At 38.9% G+C, this 18,557-nt stretch overlaps 1 long non-coding RNA gene across 4 annotated transcripts in view; it reads left to right on the plus strand.

Annotated features, from left to right (window-relative positions):
• The first annotated feature begins 922 nt into the window (after positions 1-922).
• Positions 923-18,557, plus strand: part of LOC143657487 (uncharacterized) — an 80,481-nt gene continuing 62,846 nt past the window's right edge. For all 4 annotated transcript variants that reach the window (XR_013162867.1, XR_013162864.1, XR_013162865.1 and 1 more), the window contains exon 1: positions 923-1,061. This is a non-coding gene — a long non-coding RNA (uncharacterized LOC143657487). The remainder of the gene's footprint in view (positions 1,062-18,557) is intronic.

Below are 18,557 nucleotides of genomic sequence, written 5' to 3' on the forward strand. Positions count from 1 at the left end.
TTATCCATTATATTGTTGTTATAAATTAATAAAGTAAGGCACGTGTTAATTTACTTTATAGGTTTCTCAGCCACTGATTTCTTATTATCCCTTTCTATTACTCAACTCACTGACTTTTGCAGATAAATTGTCTGCAACACAAATGCATTCCAGACTCTTGGATTTTATTAAGTATATAAAAGGTGTGTGATTTGTATTAACAACTCAACTCATCACCCCATATTCAAAACTTAGCCAATTAAGCTCAAGTGCATACTAAAATAGGAGAGAGGCTCCCAATTTCTAGTTAATATTCTTATTGCCTAATGAATTGCTCATTCTTTCTAATTCTAGTGTCATTTACTTAATTCTCTTTTAATTTCTGAAATGTAAGAAAAAGCATGTCTAATTTTCTAGATGTGTGAAAATATATTGTCTTAATATTATTTGCTAAAATTTCCTAAGAACTTCGAAGATCAGGGCCATAATTAATAATAAGTAATATATCCACTACTTGACACAATGCCAGGTATGCAGTTGGCACTGAATAAATGCTTGCTGAATGGATATATGAACCTACATTTATATGGCCAACACATAGGCACAAGTTAGAAGACTGTTCAGTTTTCAGTGTAACAGCTTGTTTACTTAACTGGTAGCTGTTGTCCTCCTCTGTTTTTGGTGAGCCTGGTAAAGTGAAGAAATATGCTTGTATTTATTCTATTTCTTAGGTCTAATTGGTAGTTCTTTATTTTTATAGCCCTCTGATGCATTCATAAATTTCAATAATAATAGAAGCCATTTATCCACCTGTTTATTCATTCAAACCATTTATTAAATGCCTACTATAAGCCAGGCCTTACATACAATTTTATGATGCAGATAAGGTTAGAATGATGCCCAACCCTCTAGAACATCATTGTCTGTGGTGAATAGTTTAGAATGCAACTGTGTTATGCGATTAACAATGCAACCCGCAGAACAAGGAAGCTGACTTCAGAGAGATTCAAGAAAGTTTCATCCAACATGGGATATTTGAGATGAGTCTTCTTGACTGAGGAGGCTTACAAATGGTGAAAAAGGTAGGAAGAGCCATTTTGGATGATGAGAACAGTTTATGTGCAAAGTCTTGGCTTTTTTGGAGTGTGCATTTTTTGTCAGGAAACTTTAGTGCAGTTTGCTACAACAATGATTGAATTGTAGTATACCATGAGCATCATCAACATCACCAAGGAATTTGTCAGAAATGAAAATTATAAGGGCCTACCCCCCAGATCTCTTCATTCAGAAATTTCAGGGGTGGGGTCCAGCAATATTATTTCAACAAGCTTTTCACTCAAATGATTCTGATGCACATCAGATTTGAGAATGACTGAACTGGACTGAACCCACCGTACTGGGTCTTTTAGGTTGAAGTGTCAACAGAGAAGCAGGTTGTTAATTGGGTGATTATTGATGGGCTTAAATTACTTGATAGATTATCATGTTAAATATCATATCTGATCATCCCAGAAATATCAAGTTGGATTCTAATTTTGTAGAAACAACAAAAGAGAATATCATGGATTGTTTATAAACCTTTACTCAGGGATACTAAATAATTAATCCATTGAATTCTTCCTATCACTACCTCCAGCTCTTAAACTATAAGACTCTGTTTAGCAGGCTTCAGTGTCCTTAACTAAGTTCAATAGAACCCACATCAGATTTCTCCTCTAGGCCCTTTAATCGTCCTTCTATTGGCATTGATCATGCAATAGGAACTGTTTCTAAACTGTTTCACAGCAGTCCAGAGACAATATATTAAGCTAACCAATGGGAATGGCTATTGTTTGAATTCCATTCAATGATTTAAGTACCCTAATAATTTACTGGCCCACAGCCTTCTCTATCAGTTATATATTGCCACAATAATGCTACATAACAAACAACCATACAACCTTAGTATCCCTGAGTAAAGGTTTATAAACAATCCATGATATTCTCTTTTGTTGTTTCTACAAAATTAGAATCCAACTTGATATTTCTGGGATGATCAGATATGATATTTAACATGATAATCTATCAAGTAATTTAAGCCCTTAGTAGTGTGCAACAAAAACTTTTTTCCCCATATACCTGGGATTGATTGCTGGGGGGCTCTGCAGCTCTAGGCTAGACTAAGTTATGTGCCTAAGGATTGGCTGGCTATTGGTTGATCTAGGATGTCTTCAACTGGAGGAGCAACTAGGCTCTGCTCCATGTGTCTGTCATCCTCCAGCATCCTGGCCCAGGCAAGTTCTCATGATGATGGCAGAGGGCAAGAAGGGGCAAGCAGAAATGCAAAATTCGTTATTCTAGCCTCTGCTTGCATCATATCTGTTAATATACCAAAGCAAGTCCCATGGTTAAACTGAGAATTGAGGAGGGATACATGACAACAGACCTGAATCCGGAGGGAGAGGTAAAGAATTGAGGTCATGGAAAATATCTACTACATTCTGATTGGAAGCTCTCTCTTACTACCCATCACCCCCTGGCTACCTCTTACCTTTTTTATTTTACCTTAGATGTAACTTCCTTGGAAAACCTCCACTGACTCCTCAGGCTGGATCCCATGCTGCTCCTATGAGCTTCTGTAGTTCGCTATACATTCTCCTTATTGTAGCGCTTAATATGTAGCCATGTGTTAGCAATTTCAAGAAAAGTAGTTGTGAGGGATACTGATTACATATATTTGAAAAAGGTTGTAGCTTCTGATTACCTTAAATGATTGAAGAGCTACATTAAGGATCTATTTAGTGTTTTGTTGAAATTTCAGTGTCTCAAATAAAAGACAAGACATTCCATTTATTATGAAAACTGATTTTTCTCATCAGTACCACACATAGCACTATGTTTTTGCATATGCTGTCCCTTTCATCTGTGACATCTTTTCCCTTTGTGTAAACTGAATCCTCCTTATTGTACCAGGCTTAGTCCGTAGCTATCCTTCATGCTCCCATAGTAACCCACTTCCTCTAATATAGCACTAATAACTCTGTTCTAGAATTGGTGGCACACGGGCAACAGATTATTCCCACTAGCTAACAGGAAGAAGCTTCTCGTATACTGCTTGATCGTGCCTTCAATAGTACAGGAATGAAAGGAAATTTATACCCCGTGTGTCTCTCATGGATTGGTGTAAAGGCACCTGGTGAGCAACAGGTGGCAGCTTCTTTTTCTAATCCCCAACACTTGATCCCAATAAACTTAACTAGCTAGCCATCTGCTCAAGCAAAAATGTTCAGTTTCTTCTAGGTCATGAGAGCCCTGCTGAAAATCCTAAATTGGGTGCTCAAACCTTCCCATGGGTATTGTCATCTTTTCATCCACAGGTGACTAAACCCAGATTTCAATATTGATTTCTGATCTCTCTGATCCAGATGGCCCACCTCTAATGCATTCCTAGGAGCTCCCAGCATCCTGGTCAGATGGGGACAGGCTTTTAGAGTTGTTCATGCCTCTCCTTCCTTCTGTGTATTTTTTTCCCTCCCTTCTTTAAAATATGTATTTCCCATAATGTTTTAGTTCCCCCCAAATTTGTGCTTTTCATCTTCATTTCTCTTAGGGAGTTCCAGCAGCTGAAGAACTATACCCCACCTGCTTATCTTCTAGTCTGAAGTGGGAAACTAGATGATGGCATCTTAAAAAAGAAAGTAAATACTGACTCAGCAAACATACATCATTAGCAGGCAGCAAGTTGGTCCCAGGAGTGGTGATTAGGCATTTAGAGCAATAATAAAGATGGGAAACCTGAACACCATATAGCCAAAAGTATTAAAAATAATCACTGACTTGCCAATTTTGTGAAGTCAATGAGTTGCAAGCAGTTTGACTCATATCATGAAAGATCCTTTAAAAAAAATTAACAGAACAAGATTCTATCAAGCTCACTAGTCATTACTCTGAATGAGTAAACTGTATGTTCCCATATCATTTTGGATGCTTCCAAGGCGAAGGAGGCCCATTAGGAAAAGGTTTCTACCTGGGATACTGAGGGTCTTCAGGGCTCTGTTCTAACTTTACTTCCTCTCTAAGAGATGTCTTCTCTATTTTTGTGGATTGCATTTCCACATTTAAGCTATTGGCTCCTATATTCATAGCTTTAGCCCATACTATCCCTCTGAGCTCCAGACTCATATAGGCAATAGCCTACCATATATTTCCACTTGGATGTCTTAGAGACACTTTGTGCTGTTTGGTTTTCATTTGTCCCCTCCAAATACACTCTCCATACACCCTGCTCTGGGCCACAGAAAACTGACTCGATGAACCATATCAACCTAAGTTCCCAGTCCTGTGGATTTTAGAGGTTAATTGCAGGCAGGGCTCAGAGGAGGGGAGTGGAGTAGGGTGAGCTCTTTTCTCCCCTAGACCTCTTCCTACCTGGCTATGTTTTATCAGGTCCACAGTGCTCCACCTAAGGTCCCGTGTTTTACTGGATGGCTTTTTGATAACTATCCCTTCACTTTCCTTTTCTGACCTAGAGAAGAAGTAATAGCTTTCTATTATTGCTGATGCTGGGGTGCCTCAACGTCCACTGTTGATTTTCCTTTAACCTGCTCACAACTTTGTAAAAAGACTCTTTATTAAACTTTCTTCATTAACCCTTCTGAATGTGCATCCATATTCAAATCCCTTATGTATCAACTGGGTTCATCCTCTCTCATCCCCCATCTCCAGCATCATCTCCTGACCCTTTTCCAGTACTTCCTCTCAAAATGAATCACTCCATCATCTACCTTTATAGGTCCACCCAGAAATCTGGAGTGCCAGTTTGAAGCTATTATGTACCCCAGAAAATTCAAGTCCTGTAATCCTTATTCAGTATTGCCGGGTGGAATATTTTTTATTGATTCCATAGAGATATGACCCACTCAGTTGTAGCAGTAACTTGTGATTAGACAGTTTCCATGAAGATGTGTCTGTATCTCCACTAATTCGAGGTGGGGTTGTTTACTGGAGTCCTTTAACTGGGAACCATTTTGGAAAAAGCTTTACAGCCACCAGAATCAACAGAGCCCACACAGCTAGAGACCTTTGGAACTGTAGGAAAACACCCCCAGGGAAGCCTTATAAAATGAGGAGAGAAAGCTAGCAGATGTCACCATGTGCGTTTCCAGCTGACAGAGAAACCCCAAACATCATGAGCCTTCTTGAACCAAGGTATCTTTCCGGGTGCCTTAATTTGGACATTTTTATAGCCTTGCCTTAATTTGAACATTTTCATGGCCTTAGAACTGTAAAACTTGCAACTTAATAAATTCCCCTATTTTAAAAGCCGTTTCATTTTTGGTATATTGCATTCCGGCAGCTTACAAACTAGAACACCTGGGGATCACGGATGACTCCTCCCCCTCTTTCTACCTCCTTTCAATGACCAAGTCCTGTGCATTCTAATCCTCTTTTATATCCTCCCACTTTTCATCAACCCTGGTCCAGGCCAACATCATCTCTTCCCAAGTTTACTGTGGCATCATCCTGAATGATATTCATACTGTTACTCTTTTTTAAATTTAAGTAACATATGTATTAAACATAAAAGTTTGTCATTTTAACAATTGTAAGTGTACAATTTAGCGATATTCATTATAATTATATTTTTAATGTTATGTTACCATCACCACCATCCATGACAAAACTTTTTCACCATTCCAAAACAGAAACTCCTCACTCACCAAGCAATAACTCTCCTTCTATCTGCTCCCTGACCCAGATAATCCCAATCTACTCTCTGTCTGTATGAATTTTCTTATTGGAGATCATTGGTATAAGTGAAATCATAAGCTATCTGTCCTTCTGTGTCTGGCTTATTTCGATCAGTATAATGTTTTCAAGGTTTATCCATGTTGTAGCATGTATCAAAACGTCATTCCTTTTTATGGCTGAATAGTGTTCCATTGTATGTATATACCATATTTTTTCCGTTCATTTTTTGAAGGATAATTGGGTCATTTCCAACTTTAGACTACTGTGAACAAGACTGTTATGAATATCAGTGTACAAATCTCTGTTCGAATCCCTGCTTTCAATTCTTTGGAATCTATAGCCAGAGGTAGGATTGCTGGGTCATGTGGCAATTCTATGTTCAACATTTTTGAGGAACCATGAAACTGCTGTTCACAGAAACTGCAACAATTTCCATGCTTTTAATCTTGACCTACTCCAATCCATCCTCCACAGTGCAGTCAGGATCATCTTCCATAAATGTAAAACCTCAATCACTCATCTTGAAACTTTCAGTGTTTTGCTTTGGCTTAAAGCTCAAGTCAAAACTTTCAAATATGACTCAAGGACATACATTAACTGGTTTCCAGGACTCTGTCACCTCTTCCTTTACTATCTGCTTTGCTTTCCATTTTCATCTCTGAGATTTTATTCTACTCCAAATTTCATCATATTCTTTCACCCTCAGACGTTTGTACATGTTGATTCTCTCATAGGAACATCCTTTCCTACCTTCTCATACCCTTTTAGTTCATCAACAATACTCATGACTACATTATATGCTGAATTTAGGACAGGGATTCTGTCTGTTGTATGCACCATTGTATCTCTAGAACCTCATATAGTGCCTGAAACCTACCACAACTGTCCAACACGGTAGTCACTAGCCACAAATGGTGATGGAGCCATGTGTCAATTCTGAATTGAGATGTGTTGTAAGTTTAAAATACCCTCTTGATTTTGAAGATTTGGTACCAAAAATGTAAAACATCTTATTAATATTTTTATACTGATTGCAGGTTAAAATGATATTTTGAACATTTTGAATTCAATGCAATTTAAATTCATTTCACCTGCTTCTTTTTATTTTCATGAATGATAATCACTTTAGCATTACAGAATGTTTTAGAAAATTAAAAATGACATATGTGGCTCACATTACATTTCTACTGGAAAGCCCGTCCAATAAGTATTTGTTGAAAAAGAGACGGTGAGCAACTGAATAAATGAATAAGAAAAGTGTCCAGCTTCTAAATTTGTCTTTTCTTCCTTTGGAAAGTTTCTCCAAATTCTCCAATTCTGGGTTAGGTGCCACTTTTATGTTCTCTCCAAGGACCCTGTACTCCTCCCATTATAGCTACTGTCACATTGGCTATAAAGGAAAATAATCTTAAAATATGCAAGCAAATGTTTCAGGGTCATGTGGCAAGAAAGTCCCATAGTCAGAATCCGGTTCTCTGAAAGTCTAATACCCATGTTCTTTCCTGTCTCTCTATGACACATGCTATAAGAAGAGGGCAAAGTCTGAAGATTATTCCTGTCCCTACAGGATTTAGTGAAGCTGTTGGAAAAGGGGAAGCAGGTGGCTCCCTCTCATGGATATGGGAAACATTACACCACCAGCAGACTCAAGTTATCAGAGGCAGCTCACAGGGGCGGTTCCAAGCCTTTGGAGGGGTCCCAATCTCTCCAGGTGGTCTGAATGCATTCTTCCAAGTCAAACAAACATCCCCCTCCTTGTTTCCCGGCTTTCTTTGTCTAGACTACAGCTTTGAAATTCATATGCACCCTCTTAGAGAATCTTGCCACTTAAGCTTATCAGTGGCCTTTTCCCATTATCACTTTGATTTGGGGGTGAGTTTGGTATCCTGTCATCCTGCATTATTCTGGAACCTTGATCCAGATCCATTTCCATCTCATAGTTTCCATTTTATTTCCATATCAACTAGTTCTCAAACTAGTTCTCAAATTCTGCAATACCTCCTTATTAAGGATAGAAGTACGTTTGTCCAAAAGCCCAGGGAAGAGTGTAGAAGGCTTAAGAAAGAAAGGAGACTCTTCTAAGTCTGGGGGTAGAGAGAAAGGGACAGCAGCCTGCCTCTGAGTCGGACTGTGAAACTAGTGGCATCTTTTACAACCTTACAGTAAGACCTAAGCTCATCTCTGCTCAACCATGTTGAGAGCTCTGTTTCAGAAAAAGTTTATACGCCTGCCCCTCTTACAACACCCACAAATTACTCTACTATGGTTTCCTGTCCTGCAAAAAGCAAGTATATGTCTATTTTTGAAGCTAATACAGGGGTAAAGGGAATGCTGGATATGGAACTCCCAATACAACATCTTGCACAGGACAAGTTCTCAATGTATACACTTTTATGACTCAAAGCATTTCCTGACACTCATTCTGCAAGGAGCTTTTGAGAGAAGACAACCCTGAAGGGGGTATCATTATCAAAACAGAAAGGAAGGAAGTTCTAGTTAAGCTTTACATGCACAACTCTTGAAGTGAGATGTCCTGTTCCTTGCAAGTCCCATGCAAATAGTCTTCATTAATATAGACCAACTTAATCCAGTTTGAAGTCATAAGAGTCAGAGATTTTATTCTGGTTCAGTGTTTGAGTGAATTGTCTGCAAGACAGAAATATAATTTTGAAAACATTCACAAAGGAGAACTCCCGTGAGGGCAATGATAGTGGAAGATCCATGTTGGACTGGAGAAAGGACAGGTAAATTGTACACTTAACAATTGTAAGTGTACAATTTAGCGATATTCATTATAATTATATTTTTAATGTTATGTTACCATCACCACCATCTATTACAAAACTTTTTCACCATTCCAAAACAGAAACTCCTCACTCACCAAGCAATAACTCTCCTTCTATCTGCTCCCTGACCCAGATAATCCCAATCTACTCTCTGTCTGTATGAATTTTCTTATTGGAGATCATTGGTATAAGTGAAATCATAAGCTATCTGTCCTTCTGTGTCTGGCTTATTTCGATCAGTATAATGTTTTCAAGGTTTATCCATGTTGCAGCATGTATCAAAACGTCATTCCTTTTTATGGCTGAATAGTGTCATGTGGACACCTCGTCAAGGAGAAGGAGAAGCTAAGAGGGCATGGAAGGACAATTTCTGTGCCCACATGCATCGGTTATTTACCCAGGTGGCTTATAATTGCTTCTTGGCAATTTCGGTGTGAGATGGGGCTTTCAAAATGGTTTAGTTCTATTTGAGGAGTACTAGCTTATACTTAAGCTAGTCCAAACTTCATTTGTAAATGTTCATCTGAACACCGAAATCCTTATAGCTGACTGTAGAGATAAAAGACTTAATACTTTAAAAAGTATTTAATGACATGGGCAGTCATTTAAACTCTCAGAGTCTGTCTTCCCATCTCTAATACAATTTACCTCACATGCATTTTGTGTGGCTCGGAAGAGATGGCAAAAAGCCATGTGGAAATAACACAGCAATAACAGGAATAACCACTGCCAGAACTTCCTGAGCGCTGATCATATTCCAGGCACCACTTAGCGCTTCACATGCATTTTTTTTTCCACATAATACTTTCAAGGAGCCTATGATATAGAGACACTATAAATATTTCCATTGTGATGACAAAGAAACTGAGGGTTGGATCACATGACAAGTCAGTGAGAAAAAGAGCTGGGATTTAAAGCAGGAATGTCTGGCTCTGAGCCCAGGGTCTTAACTTTTATCTAATGCTGCCTGCCCCCTTATAGTAACATATGGAGAGTAGTTTGGGCAGCTGTTATAAGTGTGCTTTATGGAGGGACCCAGAAGCCTGGCCATGCTGACATAAGCACACAAGCAAAACTCAACAGCTGAAATGAGGCACCACAGGACTAAAATGGGAAAAATCAGGAATTTAAGGTTAAAAATGGATAGAAGCTCCACTTGCTTTAAAAATGCACTGGTCATAGCTGTTGTATCCATAGCGGTATAGCTGGACACATGGCCTGGATGATGCAGGAGGGGAAGAGACCAGCTGTGCCTCGTTCACAAAAGGAAGTCTCCGGGAAGGGCTAGGATGAAAGAGAAGATAGTCAAAAAGCAAGTCAATGCAGCTGAGTGGGAGTGCACACTGGTGGGAAGAGAACAGAAACATGCTAATTGTTAACAGAGATAATCAACCAGGCAGAAGTTAGCAGGGCAGAAATGGCCTGGTGGCATTGTCCTCAGGGGAGCAAGAAAAGAGGCTGCAATTCAGGGTAACTTGGGGGCACTTCCTAAGATTTTATTAAAAGCACAACAACTGCATGGGGACCAAATGAGAATTTTTGCTACCAATTCTTCCTTAATGTTTTCTGGAAATCTTTTTCTCTCTAAAAGCTAAAGAGCTTAAAATTTGGTTGAGGCTGTGGAAGAGAATTTTGAAATTAAGAGCTCTCAGAGGTAGAGTTCTTTCACAGACAAGTAGAAATAAAGGGTCTAATTTTTCCATTAAGACCCCAGAGAGAAAAGATGGAGAACTGATAGGGAGAAAAGCAAAGAAGGATTTAAGGGCAGCCCTTCCAAGCACCAGCCAGCCAGAGCTTGAAGAAGGCTGGATTTGAAGTTTCCCAACTTTAAATTACACTATGGCCCAACAATGTGAAATATAGGTTTGCTTCTCATCACCAGAACAAATCACTTATTAGTGCAAATTGGACAACTTCTTTGAAGAGCAATTTGGGGATATCCCTCACAATGTAAAAATTAGCAATTCCAGTGATAAAGATTAAGCTTATATGATATATACCGATGTGTGTACACAGCTGTGTGCCACAGCTTTATTTATAATACTAAATATCTGAACAATCAAGTTATGGTACATTAAATAATGAAATATTATGCACATCTTGTTCTATTTTTGGAAATGTAGAAAGATCTTCAAAATCTGTTCATTAAAAATTAACAATATATTTAGATTCAATGATGGCATTTGTCTAAGAATGTATTTACATATACAATATAGTCTAATATGGTTTTGTGTGCATAACAATTTCCAGAAAGATTCATAAGCAACTTCAGAGCTGTTTCGCATAGTGGAGGATAAAATTAGGGGGGGTTTGGTGGAAACACTTTTAATGATCATTTCATATGTTTCTGTACTGTCTGCATTTTTAAATCACAAACATCAATTTAAATAATATATACTTAAAAAAATTGAAAAGCTATTTTTCTATGAGGGAGTATAGTTGGAAACGGAAAAATCTTCATAAACAAAAAACTAATCCCTGAGCTGAAAACTATAGTAAAATGGAGTCAATACTTCAATACATTTTTAATCTTTTATGATCAGCTAGACTTTATCCCAGGGATGTAATAAAGGTTTATTATTAGAGAATCTGTTAGCCAAAGGGATTACATCACTAGACAAAGGAAGAGGAATTACATAATGATCTTCTTGTATGCCAAACGACAATTTGATTGTTTAAAAATCTGATTTAAGAAGAACCCTTATAAATAGTAGACTCTTATAATAGGATAAACATAAACATAAATAATTAAGCCAACATCATAATTGGATTTATGGAGATATGCCAATTAGATGGGACATTTTGTATTGGCTAATTTTTTTATGATGTCCATTTTTGAGTTTTATATAAAGAGAAAAATAATTATTTCAGATTCTATCCAAAAAAATTCCTCTGAAAGAGGGAGGCAATTTAATAGAAAGGTTAACTGTGAACCTTAGAGAGCATAATCAGTAATAAAATAGACCCTACTGTACCAAGCAGGTCTCTTGCAGCAGGCGGGCCCCTCACCCCACCTTGCACATTTCAACTACCTCCTCTTTAAAAATTCCCCAAATTCGTCTGGGCAGTCAGAACTACGCTTAACCAGGATGCTTGCCCTGAGGATGGGTAAAACTGCATATAGGCAAGATACGACAAATTCCTGGAAAGAAACCCCTCCCCTAAACCGCTCATCTGCTTCTGTAAACGCAGCTTTGCGCCCTTCACAATTTAAGGCAGCCAATCGTTTACCTTGTCTTTAACATATCACCCTGTCTATAAAAACTGATGTTAACCTTTTGTTCTGGGCTCAGACTTTCAAAGGCTACTCGGCTGAGCCCTATGGCCATGGATGAATAAAAACCTACTTCCAGCAGGGTGGGTCATGGTGGCTCAGAAGGCAGAGTTCTCACCTGCATTGCCGGACCCGGGTTCGAGTCCTGATGCCTGGCCATGCAAAAAAAACCCTGCAAACTCCTTGGCCCCGGTTTGTTCTGTTTTGCACAACATTTCTACTCATCTCATCCCCAAATCAATAGGCCTAGGCTTTGTTTACAAATTTAGATTGTGCCACTGACATATCTGAAAACATTTAAGCTCTTGTTGCTCCACTACTTCTTGTATATGACCATAAACTTTTTTTATAATGTATTTTCCTTCAAAATCATCCAGCAAGAAATTACTGAGCACTTTGTTTAAGGACTGTGTTATGTTCTGGGACTTCCAAAATAAATAAAAGTGAGAAATCATAAATTAAGATTGATTAGTTTGACCAAGTTTTAGATGTCTGTATGTTTAAAAAAAGTCAAAAGAAAAGCAAGAGATGAGAATAACGTTTTCAAAGGAAATCAATGAGCAAAAAATGAACAACCCCAATCAACGTAAGCAGATGAAAGAAAAAAAAAAACTACAACTAGCTTTCAAGTATTTGAAAAGATTCTCTAGAGAAAAAATATTTAAATAAGATGTTTTTAGAAGTTTTCAAACAGGTAAAGATGAAAATGTGATAATACAGATCATTCACAAAGTGTGGGGAAAAAGCATCCTGCTATGCTCACTGAGGGAGCATAAACTGTTGCACTCTCAAGAGTAACATGAACTTATCTTTAAAAATAAAAAGCGTAAATGTCTTTTAATTCAGCTGTTATACTTCTAGGAATTTAGCCTCATATATAGTAGTACATTTTATATACCTTTGTAGAAATTTCGAATGTTTGCTCTGAGTACATTGAAATTATAAAAACCACAGCCAAACCATTGTTCTTTCCTGAGTGTTTAGGGTTTACTGGCAAAGAAAAAATATTTCCTTCTTTTTATCTTTTTCTCTTTTTAATAAGAAAGACTTAAGAATATTTATTGACTGGAAAGGAGGACACATAGAGATTATTAAATTGAAAATGCGGAAAAGAAAAGGAGTAAAAGAAAAAAAAAGGTTTCACTGAAAATGGAGTTGAAGACATGATCGATTTTATGGCCTTGAACAGAAAGGAATGGGTTAATCATGGGGATATATTCAGGAAGGTTCTAAGTAGGGGAAGGAGAGTGTAGTCAATTGAGGGAGATCTCCCAGAAATGTTGGCCTCATTGTTCTCACTGAACTCAGAAACAAAGCGTCACTGAAGGGTGAGGGGCAGGGACTGCAGAGAGGGGTGCCAGTTTAGAAGAGGGTGGAGCGGAATAATAACTCAGGAAAGCAATTGACCATAGTGTTCCAGCTGCAGTTGGAAGTTCCAAGAATCGGTTGGGGCAACAAACTGGGCAGTCTTCAGTCATCTGGGTAAGGAAGCAGAGAAAGTGGGTTAAAAACACTGGTCTGAGGAGAGGGGTGGGGTAAATTAAAGGTGCTGGTAAATGTGTGTTTAGGCTGGTTTGAAAAAGAAATGAAGTCAAGAGCAGGGAGTGGGGCTGTGATTGGACAAAAAAGGAAGTACGTGTCAGAATGCTGGAAGTGTCTATGACTTTGAAGCGTTGGTATAATGGGAGAAAGGGTCAAGTGAGTCAAAGAGGGAGGGAGACGATAGTTCAGATGGTGGTGTGATGAAGAGAGATTTCTTAGTGAAGCATTTACAGCTGTTGACAAGATCCAAAGAATGAACCCAAAAGCAGTATTGATGAAGACTGGGATACGGGAAGTCAGGTGGTTGGTCAGGGACACTGAAAGCTCCTACGGAAAGGTCAAGATTTGAAGGGAGGTGGTCGCTTGTTGGGGGAATGCTTACAGCAGATGGCTTTAAGTAGGCTAGGAAATAACTGCCAGAGGATGGGATGAGCTTCAAAGCAGTTGTAAATACTCAAGCGTGGAATGTTGTGAAGGTGGCCAGAGAGCAAGGAGAGACTGAGCAGTTTCCATAGAAGAATGGAAAAAAGGAGCAGCCCATTTAGGCAAAAAGAGGGAGAGAGACCACTTGGTGACAAGTATAAAAATAAAAGGACAATTTTTCACAACAAACACAGCTTCAGGCAGTTGAAAAAATCTAGCATACAGGATTGCAGGGTCCATGTGGATTAGAGGGGTGGTCTTCCCCTAACCAAGAAACCCTAAGACAAGAAGCCTAATTAGAAGTAAATGGTCTTAAATGCCTTAAGGTCACACACTGATGCCAGACTGTCTGGAACTAGCTGATTCCAATGTCAAGTAGCAAATCCAGGTTTGGATTGATCTCTAGTGACTCCCAATTCATACTCTTCAAAATGTACCTCACCATTGTTTTCATCTACCAATGGTTATTAAGCCTAAAGGCACTAGGGCGAAGGTAATGGAAAGAATTAAGGCAAAGCCTCTTCTCTCAAGAGTAAGATCTGAAAAAGAGAGATAGTACAGTCAATATGACATAGAAGGGCTGTGACAGTGATTTTTAAACTTTAGCATCACCAGATTCATCTGTAGAGCATGCTAAAACACACATCACTGATTCAGTAGGCGAAGGATGGAGCTCAAGAAATTGCATTTCTAACAAGTTCCTGGGTGATGCTGATGCTGCTGGTCCAAGGACTACTGACCTAGTCAACTACAAAGGTAGTGGGAATTCAGAATTTAGAGATGCTATTTCAGATTGAAATCAGACCAGGAATAAAATTTCATTAAGTTCGCAGAGTTATGACTTTAGGGTCCACAGTGTTCTCTGAAAAAGCACGTGTAGTCAATGTGAACTTTCTGTAAAGGAAGAGCCAGGTCCTAAATCAATTCAAGCAGCTGGGGATTGCATGTTGCCTTGATGCAGGCCTGCTCAAGGGTTAGGAACAAGGGCTTCAGGGTATTTTCTTTACAAGAGCAGATCCTGTGGTTAAAGTTTCACAGCTCAAGTTCATGTTCATTGCATGTGTGGGCCAATCTGGACCACAGGAAAAATCCTTCCTCGCAAGCTTTCCTGGGAAAAAAATAATAATCATAATACTTACAACTCTATGAAGATTGCAGTTTACAAGTATTTTTACAAATGTTTTCCCAAGGGACCAAGTAAGAAAGACTTGAGAAAGTGTGCTATAAACTGTAAAGTCTACTTAAATATCATTAAAATTTGATTCTTACTGATTCCCAAAAGTGAGTAGTGCTGTTTATATTTTACCTATGAATAGGTGATATTACAAAGGAAAAATGACTTGAGTGTAGTCAGAAAGATTCCAAGTAGTAGATACACAATTAAAATCACAACTTAGAATTTTGATTCCAAATTAAGTGTCGGGTTAGATGGTACATACCCGACAGGTCCATCTTGGCACCTGTGCCATCCATGGCCACCAGGGAAGAGACAGCCTTTTGTGATGTTTTTTTTTTTTTAATTTTTTTTTTATTAATCAAAAAAAAGAAAAGAAATTAACACAACATTTAGAAATCATTCCATTCTACACATGCACTCAGTAATTCTTAGTATCATCACATAGATGTATGATCATCATTTCTTAGTACATTTGCATCGATTTAGGAAAAGAACTAGCAAAACACCAGAAAAAGATATAGAATGTTAATATAGAGAAGAGAATTAAAATAATAATACTAATAAAAATATATATATATATATAAAAAAGGAGAAAGAAAAAAACAAAAACAAAAGATACAAACAAACAAACAAACAAAAAACCATATTTCAGGTGCAGCTTCATTCAGTGCTCCAACAGAGTTACATTACACTTAGGTATTATTGTGCTGTCCATTTTTGAGTTTTTGTATCTAGTCCTGTTGCACAGTCTGTATCCCTTCAGCTCCACCCACCCATCATCTTACCCTGTTTCTAACTTCTGCTGGTCTCTGTTACCAATGATATATTCCAAGCTGATTCTCGAATGTCGGTTCACATCAGTGGGACCATACAGTATTTGTCCTTTAGTTTTTGGCTAGACTCACTCAGCATAATGTTCTCTAGGTCCATCCATGTTATTACATGCTTCATAAGTTTAGTCTGTCTTAAAGCTGCATAATATTCCATCGTAGGTATACACCACAGTTTGTTTAGCCACTCGTCTGTTGATGGACATTTTGGCTGTTTCCATCTCGTTGCAATTGTAGATAACGCTGCTATAAACACTGGTGTGCAAATGTCCATCTGTGTCTTTGCCCTTAAATCCTTTGAGTAGATACCTAGCAGTGGTATTGCTGGGTCGTAATCCATTCTGCCATTCTATGTCTTTTGATTGGGAAATTCAGTCCATTAACTTTTAGTGGTATTACTGTTTGGATAATATTTTCCTCTACCATTTTGGCTTTTGTATTATATATATCATATCTGATTTTCCTTCTTTCTACACTTTACTCCATACCTCTCTCTTCTGTCTTTTCGTATCTGACTCTAGTGCTCCCTTTAGTATTTCTTGCAGAGCTGGTCTCTTGGTCACAAATTCTCTCAGTGACTTTTTGTCTATAAATGTTTTAATTTCTCCTTCATTTTTGAAGGACAATTTTGCTGGATATAGAAGTCTTGGTTGGCAGTTTTTCTCTTTTAGTAATTTAAATATATCATCCCACTGTCTTCTAGCTTCCATGGTTTCTGCTGAGAAATCTACACATAGTCTTATTGGGTTTCCCTTGTATGTGATAGATTGTTTTTCTCTTGCTGCTTTCAAGATCCTCTCTTTCTCTTTGACCTCTGACATTCTAACTAGTAAGTGTCTTGGAGAACGCCTATTTGGGTCTATTCTCTTTGGGGTGCACTGCACTTCTTGGATCTGCAAATTTAGGTCTTTCATAAGAGTTGGGAAATTTTCAGTGATAATTTCTTCCATTAGTTTTTCTCCTCCTTTTCCCTTCTCTTTTCCTTCTGGGACACCCACAACACGTATATTTGTGCGCTTCATATTGTCATTCAGTTCCCTGATCCCCTGCTCAAGTTTTTCCATTCTTTTCCCTATAGTTTTTGTTTCTTTTTGGAATTCAGATGTTCCATCCTCCAGTTCACTAATTGTAGCTTCTGTCTCTTTAGATCTACCATTGTAGGTATCCATTGTTTTTTCCATTTTTTCTTCTTTGTCCTTCACTCCCATAAGTTCTGTGATTTGTTTTTTCAGATTTTCTATTTCTTCTTTTTGTCCAGCCCATGTCTTCTTCATGTCCTCCCTCAATTTATTGATTTGGTTTTTGAAGAGGTTTTCCATTTCTGTTCGTATATTCAGCATTAGTTGTCTCAGCTCCTGTATCTCATTTGAACTACTGGTTTGTTCCTTTGACTGGGCCATATCTTCAATTTTCCGAGCGTCATCCATTATTTTCTGCTGGTGTCTGGGCATTTGATCAGATTTCCCTGGGTGTGGGACCCGGCTGGTTGAAAGGTTTTTCTGTGAAATCTCTGGGCTCTGTTTTTCTTTTCCTGCCCAGTAGGTGGCGCTCGTGGCGCTCGTCTGTCTGTGGGGCCCACCAGTAAAAGATGCTGTGGCTTCTTTAACTTGCCAATCTGAATCTCGCAGTCGGCCCGGGAAACCGCGCGTGGAGGGGGGTTCTCCGGCCGCCGCGGCTTGGGGGAGTGCCGGTCCAAATTGCCCAGCTGGCCCGAGACGCCAAGCGTGGCAGGAGGGCCCCGCTATCCAACGTTCCCAGTCAGACCGGGGAGCCACGTGCGTGGAGGGGACCCCAGTCATCAGCCGCCCCGGCCGGGAAAACGCACGCCCCTCGGGTATCTCACCGCAGCGGATTCTCCCTGCCCATTCAGCCGTTCTAGAATGGGGTACGCTGTCTTTTTGGTCTCTGTCGTGGCTCCGGGAGCTGTTTCGTATTGTTTCTGTTTCTTTAGTTGCTTTTCTGGAGGAGGAACTAAGACCCGCGCATCTTACTAAGCCGCCATCTTCTCCGGAAGTCCTTGTGATGTTTTTTGGTAATTGTTTTTTGTTTTTTTTTTCTCATGCCATTCTCTGTTCTCTTTTCTTTCTCTCCTAAATCCCCCATGGCACCTCCATAGCTCATTGAACCAGAGGTACAGAACTGACCAAAAGAGTAGCCCATCCATAGGCCTGGGGTTCCACTTTGATTCTCAAACTTAAGAGTGCACTAGAAGCACCTATAAACATAGATTGCTGGGCCCCACCCCCTTATTCAGTATCTCTGGAGTAAAGCTTAATAATGTGCATTTCTAAAAAGTTCCCAAAGTGATGACAACGATGGTAGCCCAGGGACCACACTTTGAGGAACTTTAAGTGAAAGAACAGTTAGAGCAATCAGATTTCCTTTCTTCAAAATTCAAACCAGAATACTCTGAGAGATGAAGTTGTTAGAAATGGAGGATGAAGATGAAAGGAAATATGGGTAGAGAATTAATAAGTAAGACCTGATGGGACTTCTGGCAAAGAAGGCTTATAAAGAAACAGAAACTATACCCAAGTTGAAGAAATGAGGCAAAAATGGAAAAAAAAAATGTTTTCTAGAACAAAGAGAAAGAACGGAACAGTTGACAGCAGGACAGATAGAAACAACCACGCAAGGTTCTCCCAGGCTGAGAGAGTTTCAGGGCATGACAGTAAAGGCCCCCCAGATCTCCTGAGGAAGTCCCTAGCATTACCAGGAAACCAAATTCTCTGCTTCCTCTTCTTTCTGAGTCTTGCTTATTTGGCTACTTTTGGATGCCATTGCAACACTCATTCCTCTGATAGACTTTGTATCTC

The sequence above is a fragment of the Tamandua tetradactyla genome, chromosome 15 (genome assembly GCF_023851605.1).
Source record: "Tamandua tetradactyla isolate mTamTet1 chromosome 15, mTamTet1.pri, whole genome shotgun sequence".
NCBI lineage: Eukaryota > Metazoa > Chordata > Mammalia > Pilosa > Myrmecophagidae > Tamandua > Tamandua tetradactyla.